At 36.1% G+C, this 22,666-nt stretch overlaps 1 long non-coding RNA gene across 1 annotated transcript in view; it reads right to left on the minus strand.

The window, feature by feature from the left end:
• Positions 1-18,165, minus strand: part of LOC309877227 — a 77,271-nt gene extending 59,106 nt beyond the window's left edge. Inside the window, exon 1 of the long non-coding RNA XR_014317336.1 lies at positions 18,096-18,165. This is a non-coding gene — a long non-coding RNA (uncharacterized lncRNA). The remainder of the gene's footprint in view (positions 1-18,095) is intronic.
• Positions 18,166-22,666: the final 4,501 nt, after the last annotated feature.

Below are 22,666 nucleotides of genomic sequence, written 5' to 3' on the forward strand. Positions count from 1 at the left end.
AATATATATAATATATATATATTACAATATTCCATTTGTTTGTCCATTTTTAGCATGTTGTATGTTTTTCTCGTAATGTCCCAGTAATGTTTCAGCGCTTTCCATAACCATATTTTTAAGTAGTAGATCCTTACTCTGAGTACAGAGAAAGATGTCAGGGTCCTCTGTTTTAAAAAACTTCTCCTAGTTTCCTAGAAAACATTGCTTTATATTTTTAATATATTGTAAAATATATATATTATATATATTATACTATATATATTATACATATATGTAATTATATATATAATATATATATTTTACAATATATTAAAAATATAAAGCAATGTTTTCTTGTATATTATAGATTACTCTGAGGATCAGAATACAAAAATGGGTACAACTCAGAAATATTCTTTGGTGGTGGTTACAAATATAATAGTTTAGCTTCTATCTAGCAAGGAAGTCTGCTATAGGTTAAATTTATATTAAACACTGAAAATCAGAGTGAGGCTTTTTGTAATAAATAGGCAGAGATTCCTTTTCCTAGTATCCCATAATCCCATATAACCTGACATCCTGTTGGTAATAATAATAATAATAATTTAAAATAAAATAAAATAAAATAAAATAAAATAAAATAAAATAAAATAAAATAAAATAAAATAAAATAAAATAAAATAAAATAAAATAAAATAAAATAAAATAAAATAAAATAAAACAAAAAAGCAAGATGATGCCCAACAAGCTGTTTGTTGGTGGAGATAATAATCAAAGGGGAAGATCTTCCAGACTTCCTTTCCCTTTCATACTAAAGAATGTTGAGATGGAAGGAATATCATGAGGCAGATTTTGTAGGATAGAAGTGGGATAGAAGTGCAAAACAAAAGCAATGGATTTCAAGAAACAAAATTTGAATAACATCAAAGAATTGGTGGACTGAATATCCTGAGAGGTTAGTCTGAGTAGAAAAGATATTTTAAAAATCTGGCAGTTCTTTAAAGAAATACTTAAAAGGCTCAAGCACTAACTATTTCCCTGCAGAGGAAAGACACAAAATATCGTAAGGGACCTACTTGTTTAAATGAACAACACTTCATGGATTTTAAAAAGAAATGAGCAAAAAGGAAGTGGAAACTAGGCCAGACTAATAAGGATGAACATGAAAGTATTGCATGAGCATATAGGGACAGAATGAGAACCACAGAGGCAGAAAATGAGTGTCATAATTAGCAAAGGACAAGGAGAATTTCAAGTGCATTTGTGAGAGGGAAAGAAAAAAAAAAAAAAAAAAAAAAAAAAGGCCAGTCTGCTATTTAGCAGTGTTAAAGCTACCTTAGGAAATGACAAGAAGACTAATTAATATATTTACCACTGTTCTGCACGATTTTCAAAACATAGTTCTACTGCAATTAAGAACTTTAACAACTATTAATAGCAAATATAAATAAATAAAGACCTATTGACAACAAAAAAGGATTTATCGCAAATAACTATGTCAATCAAAACATAATTTCTCTCTAGAAGAGAGTAGAAAACCTTGTCAGAAGAGAAGAAAAAACAAATTATATATAACCTAACCTTAGTTAGGCTTTGACAGACCTTCTTAAAAGCAGCCTTGTGAGACATAATCTAGATGAAAATAATATGAAATAGAGACAATATTAATGTTTCTCTGTCAAAATGAAGGTTGTATCAAGTAGGGATTTCCAGGCTTCTGCCCTAGGTCTAGTATTATTCAGTATTTTCATATGTTTCTTAACTGTGCTGTCTAATAACAAATAAAGGATACTAATATTATTTAGGCAAGAATACATTGCTACAAAAATACAAGTCACGGTTATGACTCCAAATAAATATTACTCAAGACCACAAGCTGGACATGGAATGACAAAGTCATGCTATTGTGAAAGCAAAAATCATAGTATTTGCATGAATAAATGGGACTACAAAAAAAAAAAAAAAAAAAAAAAGCCTGATTCTCTGCTAAAAACTCCTAACACCTCAGCTGATGTGGTCCACTGCTTTGGGCAGTATATTTCGTATATTTCCAGAGATATATGTGACTTAACATAATAGTTTCCCGGTGCAGAACAAGATGCTTTAAAGAAGGGAGCTATCCTTTCTCAGTGACCCCAACAAGGAAAGGAAAGGCATACTGAGAAAAATTATTTTGGAAAGATTTTCTAATTACAAAAATTGAAGCTGAAGTTAGCAAAAGTTGGCTAAAGCTGTCTGTAAAGACTGAATTATCTTAATCACTACATAAACATAAACTTGTATGTTTATGTGAGCCTATAAGCATAGGCTCACATAAACGTACAAGTATATATATCTTCCTGCCTAGAAGTAAGAAGGACCTCTGACATGATTCTGCAGTTATATTGGTGGAAGTTTTGTCACTCAGCTCAAACTTAAGACCCCTAGGGATAATTCATTGCTGGTTAGAAATAGATTGATAACCTAGTAAGCAGCCTGAAGTCCTGGTGAAAAAAAAAAAAAATATATATATATATATATATATATTAAAAAATAATATATATATAAATATGTATAATATATATAATTCATTTGATTATTTGATTTGATTATTGCCAAGAAACTCTTAAGACCTTTTTTTCTCTTGCTTGGATAGCTACCATGCTCATTTAAAAATAAAATGTTTTAGACTATATGATGTGAGAGTTTTTAAAAATCATGAATAATTGGGTTTTATAGAACTGGAGATTTCTGCATGTATTTATAAACAAATTAGTTATTAAGTATTCATAGCTAGCTACATTTCTGCTTTTTCATGAAACACATCCTCCTTTTTTGAACCCTTCATGTATATATGTGATTATTCAAATTATAAATTAAAGTATTGAGTTTATATTAAAAAAAAAACGAATGCACCATATTATGAATGTCATGTATTAAAAGAACATTATTTGATATAAATATAGAAAGTTAAGTGAGTAAAAAGCATAAATTAATCAAGATAGTCTAAAACAGTCCAAACTAATTTGTAAAGTAATATCTATTTTCTTTTATATATTATCTAATTTTAATCTGTAGTAGAAGACATAAAAATATGCAAAAAATACAAATAGAAGTGTAGGTAGATAGACCAAAGCCAAGCCACAAATGAAATAGCTGTTGAGGACAAACTTAGAAAAATAATATCAAATACTTCAGTCAAAATCCTGAAATCCTATAATTATAGTCATATATTGTTGAAAAGTATTGTTAACTTATATAGATAACAAATTCTGCAAACTTTGTTTGATGGCATTTTAACCTCCTTGATTCTCTTTACAAAACATTTTTATCAGGCAATATTTGTTCTAAAAATGTCATAGAAAGAGAAGGTAGTATGAATATTCATGGCAGTGCAGATTATATTAGTGCAAACGTTTAAAATAGATTTTATCTCTTTTTAAATGTTCTATTAGCTTGAAAAACATCCAGCCATACAATAAAAGCAGTCTTGTGTCTCAACATTAGCAGCAAATTTGGAAAGCAAAATATGCAAAATGGTTACTGAAAATTGTTCCCAAGTACTATATAGGCTGAAAGAGATTTGTATTTCAGTAATTATTCAAGTTGTCACTTAGTAATTTTAATTGCTGAAATTGTTCATGAAAACAACTGGACTTGAACACAAAGCCATTTTGCAAATACAGTGGTCTAAGAATTTAGATTTACTTTTTTTGCTTGTTGCTATCCATATAGGTTACTGCTCAACACAGCTGAAGACAGTGAACGAGAATGAGAGTGTATATCCTGGCATCACAGATGAAAATAATTTGATTCAATATGGTTGATCTAAATTCTGTCAAAGTCTGACTCTGCCAATGTAAATAAAGAAAAAGGATAGAAAAAGTACAATAAATTCTAAAACAATTAGTAGATATGTATTTGTTTATTTATTTATTTATTAGATCCTTCATAGTGCATAAAGTGTTTTTGATTACAAGCCAATAATATGTTCTTTTAAAAATAATATTGGGAAGAAAGATCTTAAGTCAAACTCAAGTCTGACTTTTCTGGAAGGAGAGAGAAAACAAGCAAAAAAAAAGGAAGGATTTTCAGTGAGTGGTATTTACGTACCTAAGTTACATTACATGCTACAAAAGTATCTTTTCCTATTGTTGATACACCTTTGAGAGCAATATATCTGTCCTGAAGAACTTGCAATGCTAACAGGGAGGAATTTCATAAACTAAAGCGTTGTTAGTGGGGATAATGACTTCCAAAAACTAGTCATGAATGATGTCATAAATCATTGAAACAAATAAAAAGTATCACACACCAAAATGTCAACTTCATCAGAAAGCAGGAAAGTCAATAACAGACATCTTTCTACTAAAACATAACCAAATATTGCTGTAAAATCAATATGCAATATAAAAATAATGACAATCATTACAAATCAGATAAATGACAACTTCATTAGTTGTATTTAACAGATTTTTTTAAAAATCCTTTAAATCTGATTTACATCAGAAATATTTAAGACCCTAAATGTTTTCTACCACTTTAATGGGTCAAAATAAAGATATGTTTGACTTCTTGCTTGATGTACAAATTACTACTAAAGCAAGTATTAATCTCACATCATATCAGCTTTCTAAAAATGAGTCACGCAGATTTAAATTAAACTCTTAAAGACTCTCTCTGTGATTGCTAAAGAGAGGGAGGATCATCCTGAAAGATACTGAACCTGCCTTTCTTAGATATTTGTCTCCAGGTAAGATGAGTATCACATAAAACTTCCTATACTGTTCACCATGACTTTACAACTCTGTGTATTTCAGGTTTTCTGTAAGTTTGTAAGAACTTCAAGTTCTTGCCATTCCTGGTCAATATTCAGAAATGTGCTTCAACTTAGGAAGGTTAAATGAGTTTTTACTCAGTACTACTGGACTACAACTACTGGAAAATATGGATTGAGTAAATCCAGAAAAATAGCATAAAAATATAGAGGTTTGTTTATTTAAAAATGTGCCCTAAATCTCTGCAGATTTGTATTATTCATTTTGTGAATTGTTTATTATTCACAAATCCCTTTATGTATTAATGAAACTTGACTGTATCATAAAGCATATCTACAAAATGGGTGGCACACTCAGATACCCACATAATGCTAATATTTTGTAGTTTACATATGATGCAGACTGACAGAAAGTGTTTGCACATGTACATGTGGATATGCCAATATTTATCCACCTTGATTTTTGCTGATCTGAGTGGAGCAAGCAGGACTGAAGAGGCATACAAATTCAGGAACTTCAGCTAAGAACCACAAGTGAACCGCAGCAATAAAGGTAAGGTGTGTGGTGTTGCTTTATGATTCAACTTAAAAGTCTAGGCACAAAAGATTATTTGGCTTTTTTTGCAAGTCAGGAAGCGAACCCTTAAGTCTTTCAATAGTTCCATGATCTTTAGAATGATCTTCTTAAGTAACTATTTTAAATAAAACTTTTAACTGTCTGGCAGTTGAAGATGGGAAACTGATTTATAAATGTACCCTCTAACGAATATCTTCATGCTATCCTGTAATACCTACTCATCTTTGAAAGTTACCAAGTTTCAACTTCATCAATCAAAAATACTTTGGGATGAATATTTTTAAGTATTTAAACACAGAATCTTTATTCCACTTTAGGTGTCCACATGCCAACGAACAGAATGCCTTTCACGTTTCTGCAAAATATGAAGAACTGTGGCAGCTGAATCCAGATGGTACAACAAGTAATATAACTAAAAATTTCTTACTGTGTTTGCCTTTGGGCTTACTTTAACACTGTATATTGTAATAGGGAGACACTCATCCATTGTTTTGACAGATGCAAACTTTTGTCCAGACAGATTTTCATGGCAGGTGTTGCAGTTTTGCTTGATTCAAATAAGCACACAGCAAGATAACCACTAACTGGACACTTCATTTGAACGTACTTTTCACTGTCATTTTCAGCAGATGTGGTATAATGTTTCTGCAGTTGAGACACTATTTCTAAAACGAAGTTTTCACAGACTTTCTGTAGTGCACTTATGGCAGCACTGAGATGATACAAACTAAATTTTCTGCATTTAAATAACATGGATGTAGAGAACTAATAAATAAAATATTAAATTTAGTATTAGTTCGTATTTAGTAATACTAACTAATTAGTTAGTATTTAGTAATAGTTAGGTTAGCTACTGGAACAATATTCCTTCCACATCAGTGTATGTAATTCATGTGTTCCATAACCTACAAAAATCTGTTGGCTGTTATCATTGCTGCTGAAGGACACAGATAAAAGAACAATGTATCAGCTGTACAAAATTCAGACAAATGCAAGAGCAGTAATGTTTCATTAAAATTTCCTGTCAGAAATATTAGGAATTAATAAGAAGTAACTGTAATAGCCTATAAAGCATATTTTCTTGTGCTTTATTGTAGGACACTATTATGCAACATGTATTAAGCAACACAATATGACATGACAGCTAGAATATGAAGCATTGATTTTGTCTTTTAGGCTGGAGACATCAGCCAAAAGCTACATAATCAAGTAGAGATAATATTCAGATGTCTAACTTGTACATTATTGTGGTCATCTCAGATCAGTGACTTTCTGCATTGCATTATATATTCTGATACTTCACTGTGAATAAAACCCAGCAGTCTGAGATTAAGCAATGGAAATATCACATAGTTCTAATACCCCTGATATCTCTACTTTCCATGGCTAAAACAGAAATTAGAGAGAAAAAGAATTCAAATAAATTAAAGAGCTTTAGAGCAAAGTAAGCACAGTTGCATATTATGCAGTGGAGACCAAGGTCTAAATATTGGCCCTTATTTACACACAAGTGTCTCATCCATGCTATTTTAGTGATGCTAACTATTAATACCTGTCTTAAATCTACAACAATGAGCAGCAAGCAAGCTGTGAACTGGTGTAAGCAGTTTAATAATCCCCTGCTTGACATCCCTACACATTATTCATCAATTAAAAAGTACCTTTCTTTTTCAGTTAATGTTCTGAAGGCTGTGTTAGCCAGCAGCTTCTGGGGTGACCTCATCACTGCCTTTCAGTACTTAAAGGGGACTTATAAAAAGATGGAGAGCGACTCTGCTCAATCAAGTAATGGCAAAACAAGAAGGAATGGTTTTAAACTAAAAGAGTGGAAATTCAGATTAGAGGTTAGGAGGAAATTCTTCACTCAGAGGGTGGTGAGGCACTGGAACAGGTTGCCCAGAGATGTTGTGGATGCCCCATCCCTGGAGGTGTTCAAGACCAGGATGGATGAGGCTCTGAGCAACCTGATCTGGTGAGTGGCATCACTACCTATGGCAGGGGGGTTGAAACTAGGTAATCTTTGAGGTCCCTTCCAACTGGAGCCATTCTATGATTCTATGAATATGCACTCCACAGTAAAATCCATTTGATAGGATTTCTCAGAGTGTGCTTTTGTTTTCTTAATAAACTAGGTTAACACTTCCTTCAACACTGGAACAGTGAAGCCGTTTGCAAAGCATGAGCATACAGTGAGTTTGTTAGAATAGCTTGCTCAGGCTAGGAAAGCACTGGATGGAAGTATCACCGTAAGCAAAAGAAGCATGCCTTGATATCGGTGGTGATATCCCAGTGTAGCTGTTAAGCAGTTGTAATGGCAGGTTCTCCATAGCATGGAAAGGAAAGCAAAAATATTAGGCATTTCCTGAAGGAGCTGAAAGTAGGTGCTTTCCTGGCAAGATTGTCAATCCAGTTAAAAATAAATTAAAAAAAAATAAAATATAAAGAGTATCATCATGGAGAAGGGGGAAAAGAAGGCAGGCAGGAAGGGAGGGAGGAAGAAAGGAAGCAAACAATTAAAACTACACCATAAGCAAAGTAAATGGAGAAATCCCACTTTAGCATCTTCCATGATATTTTCCTCATCTCCATGAATCGTTTAAAACCTCATTGCAATAATTTCCTACCCTCTTCCCCCATTCCACTCATGTCCTCCATGCCTTTCCACTTCACATAAGACAGCAGGATTCTTTTGTAATTTTTTACTATCCTACAGAAATAGCTAGTGACCTCCGTTCTTCTTCCCCATATGATCAGGGAGTGAGTTTAACCCAATTTCCTCATTGAGACTGAGGCACCTTTTGAAAAATCCTCCTGTATTAGTGTGTGTGAGAGCATGCATTGGAAAGGCAGCAAGTTGAAGTCTGGGAATTCAGGCAGTTCCTGCCAAGAAAGGAAGATTGAGAATTTGCAGGGTGTTAGTGTATTGTAGTTGCCAGCTTTTTACCCATTTCCATGTCAACTGCAAAGAAGTTTTCAATTTTTCATGCTGCGAGTCAAACTTCATATGCCATGACTCAGCTTATTTTAGACATGCACTTTAACATGAGATAAACTGCCTTCCTGAGGTGTCTATTACTGTTTATTGACAGTAATGGGAGTCTCAGGAAGAATCATTGTGGATGAGATATAATCACTGTAGTTCAGTTAAATGAATCCTACTTGACATAAGCCCACACCCTTTTCATCCTGAAGATATCTCAGTTTCATATCCATATCCAAGTACAAAAATAGCCAATTTCATCCCTATATTGTGTTCAGTACATCATTCATTCAACATTCAACAGTGCTACTGGTTGTTGTTTATTTGTTTGTTTGTCTTTCTTTTTTATTTTTCCCTTCTGATGCCCTCCCTTCCCCCCTCCCTTGAGTAGATTACTGAAATTACAGGTACTTTATTAAATTATGTCATACCCAAGGAAACTTGGTCCTTTGATCCAAGGCAGTTCAAAATACTTTATGGTTCAGACTCCTGGAAGGAAAGACTAAGCATACAGCAATCTCTGTCTATAACAATACAGTAATATGTTCATTTGTTTATTCAAGGTAAAAGCTTACATGTGAAAGATCTCTCAAAGCACATAATTTCAGAGCAGACCCTTTTCCACCTAACTGCTACTCATTGTTGCTCCTCCTGCATCCCACAAGATAGACAGAGCATGAGTTATTATTGTTAGTTCAGCAGAATTTACAGTTCGTTTTGGGTCATCCATTTTTGCTGCTTCTTGACATGTGACAGGGGTGTGAAAACCTAGTAGAGGGAATTTAAACTATATTTTCCATATGTTTCTTATTTGCATGATGGAGTTATAACACTGATGGAGTTATAAATCAAGTAGATGTCTGTCATTATAATTTGTAGTATTCTTAATTAAAAGTGTAAAGCAGAATTCACATTTAATTCATATTATATTTGCCTTGTTGAAGGTAATATTCTTTTCAGCTGACTGGAAAACAAACTAAAAAAGGCATAACATTTAAGAATTAGACATATCAAAGTACAGCAGGGTTTGTTGCCTTTCATTCTTAAAATGTAAAAGTGCTCACATGCAAGGCAGGCCTGCTGTTTAGGATATTGGACTGCTATTTGGGATATTCTGTTCACCATGTCCTATGAACTTCAGCAAGCACTACAGATGGAAATCTAGGAAAAGCATGCTCACTTCTGAGGTCAGAGCAAAGCATGGGTCTTTTCTGAAACCACGTCTGTAGCCCAAGAAATAGGATATTTTCTCATTGCTAGTAAAAGGCCACAGTCTGTATTGACCTGGCAGAGTATGGTCTCAGGATTTGTTTAGGCTTTTCTTGACATATGTAAATTTGACCTTGTTTTACCTGTGATAACAATTACCTAAGCAGACATGTTTGGTCTATGTTACATATGGCATATGGTGTGGGTAGCTTTTGTTTTATATAGACTGACTGCTCTGTGTGATTTAGTAGAAGTGTAAAGACAGAATTGTACAAGAGATTCCAGACTTATCACAAATCTCAGTGGCCCATCAGTGATCACTGTAGGAATAATATCCTGTTAAAGCAGTCTATATAGAACAGCAAGAAGAGAAAACAGTAATTGTGAACCAAGGGAGAAGAAGATCACATATAGAGATGGTGTTTAAAAAAAAAAAAAATAAAAAAATATGAAAGTAAACTGTTCAACATTTTAATCAACCTTTCAATATTTTTATCAATGATCTGGATGCAGGACTGGAATTCATCCTCAGCAAGTTTGTTGATTATACTAAGTAGGGGGGTGGTGTTGACTCCCCGGCGGAACAAATGGTCTTGCAGAGGGATCTAGACAGATAGGAGCACGAGCAATTAGCAATGATATGAAGATCAACAAAAGAAGATGCTAAGATCTGTACTTGGGATGAAGTATTACTGGACACAGGTACAGAGTGGGAGATGAGTTGCTGGAGAGCAGCTCAGCAGAAAGGGTTCTGGGGGTGCTGGTTGACAGCAGGTTCAACATTAGTCAGCAGTGTGCCCTGGCAGCCAAGAAGGCAAACTGCATTTTGAGGTGCATTAAACACAGCATAGCCAGTCAGTCAACAGAGGTGATTCTCCTGATTACATATACATGTATATAGCATTGGTGCAGCTTCACCTTGAGTACTGCATGCAGTTCTGGGCTCCATAATGTGAAAAGGTCCTTGAAAGTATCCAGAGGAGGGCAACAAAGTTGTTAAAAGGTCTGGAAGGCATGTCCTATTAGGAGAGGCTGAGGATGCTTAGTTTGTCCAGTCTGGAGAAGAGAAGGCTGAGAAGTGACCTTACCTCTCTCTACAACTTCCTGAAGGAAGAAGCAGAGAGGGAGGTGCCAGTCTGTTCTCTCTGGTAACCTATGTCAGGATGAGGGAGAATGGCATAAAACTATGTCTGGGAAGGCTCAGACTGGACATTGGGAAAAAGTTATTTACTGTGAGGGTGATTAAACACTGGAAGGGCCTGGCCCCTTGCGAGGAGTATAGGAATGTTGTCAAGGCCTACAGGGAAGTGACAAGGAAGGCTAAAGCCCACCTGAAGATGAAGCTGGCAAAGGATAAAGGATAACAATAAGAGGGTTTTTTTTTAAGTATGTAAACAGTAAAAGGAAGACTAGATGTGAGTCCTCTGCTGAACGAGAGGGGTGTCCTGTTAACAGAGGATGCTGAGAAGGTAGAGATACTAAATGCCTTCTTTGCTTCAAAAACTCCCTACCCTGTGACTCCTGGACCCTGGAGGGAGGAGAAAGAGTCTGAGAGATGGTGAGCTCCCCCCTGGTTGAGGAGGGAGTGGTTCAGGAGCGTCTGAGTGGGATCAATGCACACAAATCCATAGGTCCTGATGGGATGCATCCATGTGTGCTAAGGGAGCTGGCAGAGGTGATCACCGAACCGCTCTCTATCATCTTTGAAAGGTCCTGGGGAACGGGTGAGGTGCCTGAAGACTGTCAATGTCACTCCAGTCTTCAAGAAGGGCAGGAAGGAGGATCCGGGAAACTACAAGGCAGTCAGTCTCACCTCTGTCCCTGGAAAGGTATTGGAGCAGCTTGTTCTGGATGCCATCTCCAAGCAATTGGAAAAGAAGATTATGAGGAGCAGTCAGCATGGATTCACCAAAGGGAAGTCATGCTCGACCAACCTCGTTGCCTTCTATGATGGCATCACCAGCTGGGTAGATGGAGGGAGAGCAGTGCATGTCATCTACCTTGACTTTAGCAAGGCTTTTGATACTGTCTCCCATGACATCCTACTAGCAAAGCTGAGAAAGTGTGGGCTAGATGAGTGGACGGCAAGGTGTGTTGAGAACTGGCTGACTGGCCGAGCTCAGAGGGTGGTGATTGGTGGCGCAGAGTCTGCCTGGAGACCTGTAACTAGTGGTGTTACCCAGGGGTCGGTGCTGGGTCCAGTCTTGTTCAACATCTTCATTGACGACCTTGATAAGGGAATAGTGTCTGCCCTCAGCAAGTATGCCAATGGCACAAGCTGGGAGGAGTGGCTGACACACCAGAGGGCTCTGCTGCCATTCAGCGAGACCTGGACCGGCTGGAGAGATGGGCAGGAAGAAACCAAATGAAGTTTAACAAGAGCAAGTGTAGAGTCTTACACCTGGGAAGGAACAACCGCATGTATCAGTACAGGCTGGGGGATGACCTGTTGGAGAGGAACTCTGCGGAGAAGGACCTGGGGGTCCTGGTGGATAACAGGTTGGCCATGAGCCAGCAGTGTGCCCTGGTGGCCAAGAAGGCCAATGGGATACTGGCATGCATTAAAAGGAGCGTGGCCAGCAGGTCAAGGGAGGTGATCCTCCCCCTCTACTCAGCCCTGGTCAGGCCTCACCTGGAGTACTGTGTCCAGTTCTGAGCTCCCCAGTACTATGACCTCTTTATAGATTGAGGCTTTAGAGTCTGATAATTCTCAGATTTAAAGAAAAATAACTTTAAACATCATTGTGTTATAGATACTGTGACAATTTTAATTGTAGAAAAACCTGTGATTGATCAATCATAGATAGCTGGGTCTGTAATATAAATTTTCTGCTTTTTCCTATTTCTTAAAACTTTCCAGAATGAATTCCTCTGTCATTTCTATTAGAAATATTCACCACTCTGCTATATGATATAGTTTTCATTAGTGATAGATAAACACAACTGTTTCCTAAATGTATCACTGGAAAAAACATTTTTTCCTATTAGAAATTGACCAGATAGTCTTTTTTTATTCACCTTCTAATTTCTGTTGTGATATTATATGCAAAGGGAAGTTTAGCCAAAATCACAAGTGCCTTAGTTAATCATAATATTTCCATCATAATTTGGAAAGTTTAATAAAGAGCATATTTATGTCATATGCATCATCCACCTAAGGTGTCTACTAGCACCTGGAAACTCAAGATTCATCTCACTTGTTTCAAATACCTGTTAAAGAATAACATGAATGATCACCTCCTAGCTCCCTTCTCTTATGTTTATATAGATGAAAGAACTTAATTAGATATATAAGATCAGAGGAACTCTACCTTCAGTATCAAAGGGCAAATGTTATTTGATTGGCCAATAGACATGTTGAAACTTCCAAGTGTAATTTGATAAGAACTTTTGGATTTTCATATGTAGATACTATGCAAATATATTGCTAAGGCATTACTCTAGGCCCAATAGGACATGTCAGGATATGATTTATAGATGAAGAAAGGGTTTCACTTCTTTGTTATACACAAAATAATATAATGTATCCCTGTCAAAATCGCACCTTTCTGCTTCTGGACTTCCATGCAGTTCATAAGAAATTACAGTTTTCTCAATTGTTCCATTTAAAATTAGTTAGAAATGTTAGAAGGCTCAAATACTTCCATGTAAATAGTATAGTCCTTACAATGTGCTCTTTCTTGTTAATTATTTCAATAATAAGGTACATTCAAATTAGTTCACCCATATAATTATCTTATTCACAAATTTTTGTGAGAAAAATAAGTAAATCCAGTGGTTATTACTGATTAAATTTAATGCTTAGATATAGTAAAGAAAAGCTCAACTCAACACTTCAGTAACTCTTAAGTAAGTCAAGTTAAGTAAGCAAAGAAACCTAAATAAACCAATCACAAACATTTTTCTGTATTTGAAAACAAGTGTATCATTCTGAAGCTTTTGTGATGCCTTGGTGCAGGGGACAGCTATAATTTTAAATTAAAGTAGTACAATTCAAAGGTATGGCTATTATATGAGGTCATTACAAGTAGAGTTTACATAGTTTGGTAATCTTAAATCTGCATTACCATATCTTATTATATTTTGATGTCTTTGTGAAACAGTAAAATTACTTTTCCTGACTTTGTGTCTCATTATAATGCTGCCATGATCAAATAAGGATGTGTTTACACAATTCTGTTTTAGTAAAGGTTTCTAAGTCTGTTTTCTCTGGAGATACACAATCTCTATTTGTATTCTTGTCAGCAGCTGTGGAGAGAGAATATAATAGGGACATAAGCAGAGTCAAAGCAAATCATTTTATGAAAAAAATCCGACTTAATATTTTCAGTGTTACTCCAGTTCCACCTTTGAGTTTGATTAGCAGTGATGACAATAGCTTTATTCTGAGCTGACCCTTTACTAATGTAAGATGACATTTCTAATATCATGCTTTGTATGGCCACACTGTTGTTAGACAAAAGCCTGTCTGAACTGAGTCCTTGGACGTAAAACATTCCCAGGTATCATTTTCTAAATTACAGTAAGAGAGTATCCATCAAGCAGGATAGAGAGGAACCAATGTCTGCATTGAAGGGCACATCCAGCAGCAGAGCTTGCTGGCTGACTGATTTAATTTGATGTGATACAAAAGTTTGTGGTAGCAAACTGATATGTTTTTAAATGAATCTCTTCATAATTCTCATTAAGTAAGTAGCACATGTTCTGCCTCACATCCTGCCATTACACAGTGATGGAAGCAGGATGCATTAGTCATTGTGTTATGTAAATTATTTTAGATATAGCTTTGATGATGAAGAATATTTTAATAGATGCAGCAGTTTCAGTCACATTTTATTTTCCTTCCACTTCTGTATTAGACATCTAACATATATACATATATCAATTGATATACAGAAGGGAATTGAGTATATGTAGGTTCATGTAACAGAAAATTCTGATGCCACATTAACTTTTCATATCTAACAAAGCAGTAATCCTAAAACTCTGAAGATGGTAAAGCTCAATCTGACCATTCCTTGAGATAACTGGTCCTACTGAAAATAGGACTAGCCAGGACAAAGAAAAAAAAAAAAAAAAAAGCATCTAAGGGAGTGTGACCAGGCCAGTGAGAGTTAGTCCTCACAACAAAACAGAGGGTCGTAGATGATGAAAATTTATGAACAACCTCTAAATATTTCTGTGTATATTTATCCAGACAATTTAGTTAAGATCATGAAGTGTGTTTACAATAGAGCAATCAATTAAGTGGACGTGTTTTATTTTCATGGCTAGTACTCTCATTATTATAACGTAATTTTGTATTTTTATTTTTCAGATAAACCAATAGATGTGTAGATAAGCAGGTGAAAATTATGGAGTATATTCACTAGATTCAATTGTCTACAAGGATGTCCTTTTCTTTATACTAAGCTCAATTTGTTATTTTCTTCTCCTTTGCACATACAAAGACCTGCATTAACACAAGAAAATTTCCTCACAGGATCACAAGCTAAGAAGACTAAAAATATCAGGCTTATCAACAAAAAGAGTTAATCGTTCCTGCTTGTAGTGATTAGCTTAGAAGTACAAGGAGCTGGTGATAGACATAATGATCAAACTAGTGTATGACTTTATATCATTAGTACCATGTGACCACAAGGTGTATCTAATCAATAATAAAATTAACTGCTGTATACATAATCAATGTATAATTAATCAATGTTCATGTAATGGATTGGTTTATCCACCTTCCGGGCTTGATTGCTATCAGGGTGTGACAGACTGGTAGTGCAAGTAAGCCACTGAGAGAATACAGGTGCCGTTAGAGCTGCTGAACCTCATCGTGGACAGGAATTGCGCAGCATGCCATGCCTATACCAGAGGTTCATCAGATGCTGTAATACCTCAGGATTCCTGGTATCAGAGGGAATGTGAGATTTTATAAATTGCTGTCACCTTTTCTATATCAAAAAATGGCTACCTGTCTTGAAAGAGTTTGTGCCTTTTTTGTTGGGATATGAAAAGAACTGGCACCTCCTGATTCTGCCATCTAATGAGGTAGATCCCTCTTGCTTATTTCCCTTTTATACACTATCTGCCTGTTTTTCCAAAGTGCAAATGAAAGATGTGATTTAGAAGCAAAACCATTACCTTATGAAACTAAGAAATTTGAAATTAACAATAAGAAAAATAGGAGTTTGAATGCATGACATACATCTCTAGTATAGGATCTCAAATACAAATGTTTACCAAAAGATTTCTGAAACTGTATGGGTATCACGATAACAAGTTAATTTAATCAATCATTTATATTTAAAAACTATTTCTATGCTATTCATGTGTTTACTATTCTAATTCTTATGAAGGACTGTGAAACAAATGGTTGCGTGATTTAAGTTGCTTTTTATGTTAGAATAATTGCATTCAAATTTGAAGTTGTAGTTTAGATTGATTCTAGTCTGTCTTTTTCTGGCTGAGACTCATATTAAGAGGTGATTTCTGAGCAGAAATATGCCATTTTTAAACATCAGCATTTTTCTTCAAACAGTCAAGAAAAGGTCTTGATAGTCACCAAGTGAGAATGGAAAGTGTGGTTAGACGTGTGCGTTATCTTAACTCTTGTAAAACATTCTTTTTTAAATGTGATCAGAATCAACAGCACAAGTTCCCATCACTCCAAGAATCTTATCACAATGATTTACAGTGTTTTTTGTTTTGTTTTTTACAAAACACACTATTTCTACAATGCAGTACACATACTTTTGAGTAGGAAACATTGCTAACAAAATTGCTGAACTCTATACAGAAACATTGATTACATGAAGTGTCTCTTGTCTGCAGGCTGCCTCAGCTCAGTAACACTTCAGAAAGACCGTCTCTTTTTAATGTAAATATAGCTTTAAAGTGAGGAACAAAGCTAACCTAAAAAGTGTTAAAGTTACCTTTATACATTGAAGGGCCTCAAGAGGCTGTTTATTTATCTTATCTGGCCTACCTGTACCCATCACTGTGTCATCAGAATTTCTGCCTGTTAGTGAGAGGATATTTAGTTGACAAACAATGTTTAAACTTTACTTTTAAAGGACATTTTCCTTCTCTTTAAAGTTCTTTCCACTTTCTTGCTTCAGTGGAGATACAAAGAACATAGCCACACTTTCAAATGGAAGATGGTAAGATAGCAGTTAAAACCAAAAAGTTTCTCAAACAGAGTTTTCTTTTCCAGATAAAATATTTTCCCCACTGTACACCTTCTTTTGTAACTATATGTCAAGTCTCCTCTTCTCAGAGTCAAAAGTAACCCCTGACAGCTGCCACCCAAGAGAGGCACATACACAAACAGAGCGATGTAACTACTGCAGAATATATACCCTAAACTTTTCTAATGATTTTTTTTTCTCACTGTTGATATCTAACAAATGAGCCTCTGTCCTGTAAAACGTGCTACCTAGGGAGCTGACAGCTGGCAGTTATGGCGTATGTCACGGCAGGAAGCAATGTGAGATGTGCTCTGGCTCTGACATGATGTGTTGTGTGTCATGTCGGACTACCCTGAGAATTTCCATGGGCCTCCGAGGTCCTAATCTTGTTTTCCATATTTAGGCAAAATCCCATTGAAACCAAGGCAGGGCTTGCCTAATTAGGTATGCAAAAATCAACAACCCACAGACTCCTTCATCTCAACTTTTAAACAATTCAAAACTCAATACCCGTTTTAAAGGTGAAAAGGATTATTATCTATCGAAAAAAAAAAAAAAAAAAAAAAAAAAAAGAAAAAGAATAAGGTCCCAAAATACCTGTAGGGTTTAGACCCCTGACAATTACTTCAGGAATCAATGATGAAAATTTGATTCTTTTGATGTTCTTCAGTGTTGCTGTCAACCCTTGAAGACAAGACTTAGAAACTTAATTTTCATCAATAAAGTACCTTACTCCACATTTGTAAAATGCTCAAACATCTCAGACCTAACAACTGCCAAAAGCCCAGAGCCTGAGCTTTAACCAGTGTTTTAAATGCTGTAATATTGAAATAAACCATAATTATGTAAAGAAAAAGGTAATGTTTAGTAGGTAATTCTCCCCTATCTGGGAATCTATTATTTATTCCATCCTTTTTTTTTTAATCAGATGTTTTTGAAGACAAATGATTTATAATAAAAGAGATAAAATAAAGCTTCAAATATGTTCACAAGCTAATTAAATTTATATTGCTGCCACAAAGGAGGTTGTCATTGGTTCTTTCTCATTCTTCAGTGAAGTTTGCTTAATTTGTTCTTGACGGACTATGCTTACAGGCCTCACAATTTCTGGCAACCTGTTTCAGGACTTCATTATCACTCTTATTTGAATGTGGTTTCTTTCCTAATATGAAATTTTATGAAAATCCATAAATAATATGAAATAAACAATATAAAATAATATGAAAATCCATGAATTTTCATTATTGGAATTAAAACTTCTGCTTCTTTTTTCAGTTGGGTAATAGATTGTTTCCCCCCCCCCCCCTTTTTTTTTTCTTCCAGCAACCTTTTCTGTACTTAAAAATTGCTATCACTTTTCAAGCATCATTCCCTTCTCTCAACTAATAAACTACAGCTATTTTAATTTTTGCTTACCTGTCAGGTTTTGCAGTATTCCAGTTCTTCCCGTTGATCTTCTGTGGATGCTTTTGCAGTAGCTCAGATTAGTCACAGCAGTCCAGCTGATGTTTTGCCCATGCAGTTTTAAGTGGATATTAATAGCAGCTGGCAGCAAAGACAGTGGGTAAGAATCCTATTCTAGAGAATCCAAACTATTTTGCTGTTTATCAGGAAGTCTCACTAAGCTGTTTAGCCTGCTTTGACATAATGGAAATGGAATTTCATCCCATACAACAGTGCTAATCTCACTACCCTAAAAACATCTAGAGCTGAAAGTCTCATAAGGCATTTGGAAACACTAAACAAACAGCCCTCTGGATAATGTCATGTTCCATATTTAACAAGATAGGCCACCTTTTATTTCCCCAATGAGAGCAGAATTTCAAATCAGTGTGAGGAAAACTCATTCATTGAAATGTGATTGTCTCAGCAGTTTTTAAAGTTGGCATTTTTTTAGAACACAAATTTCCAAAAGAAAATAAAAACAGTATTTCAGAAAAAAGTTTGTCTCTCAGGATACAACAGTAATTAATTCAAATGTACCAGAACTACTAAAACAGAGAAAATCAATAACACCCCTCTACAATTACAGTCTATGCACTCAATTCCTATGATCCATAAACAATATCAAATTAAAATAACTTATCTATAAATCCACAATAGAGAGACTTCTGATTTTCATAATATATCACGAATATTTTTAAATGCATAATTGTTGAGACTAATCCTTTGCATGCAGTGTACAGATATTCTGTGCAACAGATACTGTGACAACGATTTCTTACTTTAAAATGACAATGTTTGCATGGGTTTAGATACACTGAGACTATTGATCTTTGCCTTACATATTGCAGGAATGAAACCTGAAACACATTTTTTTATTATTACCTATTAGGGAATGCAAAATGACCCTTGTAATTCTAGTAAGGCATCACAGGGGAATTTTAGTTTTTACTTAAGGAATCATATTTTGCCTAATCAAAAAAGACTTTTGTGGCAGATTACAGTGGACTAAGAAGGCAAGAAACTTGCTTATAAAGAAAATATAGAAGTTCTCCCAGGCAAACCCAGAGCCTTCTTCTGTCTGCAGCAGAGGGGAAAAAACAGTTTGCAAATGGTGGTACTTTTCTTGTGACTTCATCTTTAGTTGACACATTTCTGATGAAAACTACTATCTGGGTGCATGAGAGAGAATGACTGTGTCTGCAGTTGCCTAGGAATTTGAATCTAAATAGCTCATTTTGTACTAATTGTTATCTGATACTCATACAAATGCGTTCATTTCAGTACTGATTTAATAATAAGACTTAAGGATTTGAATTTAACTCTGAACCTGTTGGGATCAGCTATCCTTCTCAGTAATTGCAATCTGAACATCAGCCTTTGGGCTTCAATCATCTGTCATCAAGAGTTTTCTAGATCCAGGATTTTTGCCTGGGTAGTCAATATTTTTTTATCTTCATGCCCCGAAGTAGAAGGGAGCAGGCAGATAAAAGAACGGTGCTTGATTCTCTATCAGGCAAATGACATATGCCATGGTAGCATCACAACCTTGCTTTGACAAAGATCTGAGGATTGAACATCATCAGCCGCAGCACACAGGACAATGCATGAGATTTGGTAGATTCCCTGGACCAAGTGCTTCGAAAACATCACATGAAAAGTGTGTTGTGATATCACCATGGACTGACTTGACTGATGTCCTGTGCCAACATCTGGCCACAATCCCCTACTCCCCATGGATAGAGGCTGTGGGAAATGTTGCTACAAGGACATTAGACACTGCATATGAGCAGAGAACACATCAGGGCTAAGACACTGCCAGAGATCAACACCGAGTCCAACTTGGACAATCACCCCATTTCCTCAGGCTGAGCTGTACTAACCCACCAGACTAGTGCTAGGGTGGTGGGTCTTGGCTAACTCCAACACTGCACTCACTTGACTGTATGCACACAAAGTTTTTCCTGACACAGCCTATCCCTCTCTTGTTCCACTTCATAGATTGAGTTTAGCAGTGTCCATGGACAGGTGTTCCATTTTGCCTCATTATACTAGAAGTTTGTGTTGGGACTCTAACCTAGGAAGCCAGACCATGCACTTAAGCTTAAGTATGACCCTCTGTTGGAGAATCATAGAATCATTAAGGTTGGAGGAGACCTTCAAGATCATCTTCTCCAACCATCAACCTACTACCAATGTCACCCACTGAACTATGTCCTCAAGTACTAGGTCCAACCTTTCTTTGAACACCCCCAGGAATGGTGAGTCTATCACCTCACTCGTCATAGGACTTGTGTTCCAGGCCCTTCACCAGCATTGTAGCCCTTCTCTGGACATGTTCCAGGGCCTCAGTGTCCTTGTAGTGAGGTGCCCAAAGCTGAACACAGTACTTGAGGTTCAGCCTCACCAGAGTAGAGTACAAAGGGACAATTACCTCCCTGCTCCTGCTGATTACACTGTTCCTGATACAAGCCAGGATGCCATTGGCCTTCTTGGTGACCTGGGCAAACTTCCTGTTCGTGTTCAGTTGAGCATCAATCATCACCCCCAGATCCTTTTCCACTGCACAGCTTTCAAGCTACTCTCCCCCAGTCCTGTAGCACTGCATGGGGTTGTAGTGACCAAAGTGCAGGACCCTGCACTTAGCCATGTTGAACCTCATCCCATTGGACTCTGCCCATTCACAGAATCACAGAACATCCCACATTGGAAAGGACCCACAAGGATTATTGAGCCCAACTCCTGGATCCACATAAGACCACCCCAAAAACAGACCGTATGCCTGAGAGAGGTGTCCAAATGCTTCTTGAACTCTGACAGGCTCAGTGCCATGACCAGAATCATTGACCCATCCTGTTCCACTGCAGGGCCTTCCTACCCTCCGGCAAATCGATACTACCCCACAACTTGCTGTTGTCTGCAAACTTACTGAGGGTGCACTTAATTCCCTCCAAATCATTAATAAAGATATTAAAGAGGATGGGCCCCAACACCAACCCCTGGGGAACAACCACTGGTGACCAGTCACCAGCTGGATTTCACTCTGTTCGCCACCACTCTCTGGGTCCGGCCAGCCAGCCAGTTTTTAATCCAGAAAAGAGTGTACCTGTTCAAGCCATGGGTTCCCAGCTTCTCCAGGAGAATACTGTAGGAGACCGTGTCAAAGGCCTTCCTGAAATCTAAGTAGACTACATCAACAGCCTTTCCCTCATCCACTAGCCGGGTCATTCAGTCATAGAAGAAGATGTGGTTGGTCAGGCAGGACTTGCCTTTCATGAACCCATGCTGACTGGGCCTGATTCCCCAGTTGTCCTGCATATATTGTGTGATTGCATTCAAGATGACCTGTTCCATCACCTTTCCTGGCACCAACATCATGCTGACAGGCCTGTAGTTCCCTGGGTCCTCCTTACAACACTTCTTACAGATGGGTGACATTAGCAAGTCTCCAGTCATCTGGGACCTCTCCAGATGACCATGACTTCAGTCACAGTTCCCTCACTTACTAAGAAAGCATCTATTGCCATTTACTGAACAATCTTACCATTTATATTTTAGAGGTTTCATGGACTGTACATATGTGATAGCAATGCCCAGTTTTGCTATAAATACTGTTTTTCTTTGGCTTCCCTTGGTGTTTTATGTTATCTTTTCCTGTGTTATGCAATTATAATTTCTTATCTAAATTTTACACTAAAGTTTTCAAAAATCTTTCAGTAAAGCATTAAGCAACCCCACTAACAGGTGTCATGTATTCCTTTTTTCCTCTTCTGTTTTTTTCTATTCTATGTAATTTCCCTGTTATTTAACAGGATCTTGAGAGGTTAGGGGATGGAATTACACAGGTTTTGGAAAGAAACAAAACAAAACAAACAAATAAAAAAGAGTAACAAAATTTAGAAAGAGCTTGAAGAAAATCTATTTTCATTTATACTTTAATTGGCAGGTCTTCAGTACAGTATTTACATAGCTAAACTACCTAGATAAACTACATTTAGCTGTTCAGCTGATAGATTATCTATACCTACTCCTAACAATATCAATACTATTTTCAAAGTATTATGTATATTTTTCTTGTATGGTTTTACATCCATTTGCATGATGCATATAAACATCTTTTTTTGCTCTAATAAAATTTGCTAAACAGTGAGGTCTTATGACTGAGGTCAAAACACTGTCATTTTCTTCATGGCATTAGTCAGTTTGATTAATGTTGTTTTCTGAAAGATGTCTTTTCTTATAATGGTATGCCTTCAGTATGAGATCCATAGCATGATAAAAAAAATTGATAACCCACTTTTGGCTTCCACAACCCATATTTTTTCCAGGTTATGTTGTAATTGTCTCTACCTGTAAAATCTTCTTTTTCTTACTTGCCTCACATTGCTATCAATTCTATTAACAATAATTATCATCATTCCACATTTCTCCTTTCTTTTCTGTTGTATACAACTGCTGCAAATGCCATGTAGGGTTAACATTTTGACATAAGCATAGGTTATTTTGACAGACTGAATTCTTGTAATTTACAGTACATAACAAGA

Source organism: Aythya marila, assembly GCF_965140915.1.
Source record: "Aythya marila genome assembly, chromosome: 3".
In the NCBI taxonomy this organism is placed as follows: domain Eukaryota; kingdom Metazoa; phylum Chordata; class Aves; order Anseriformes; family Anatidae; genus Aythya; species Aythya marila.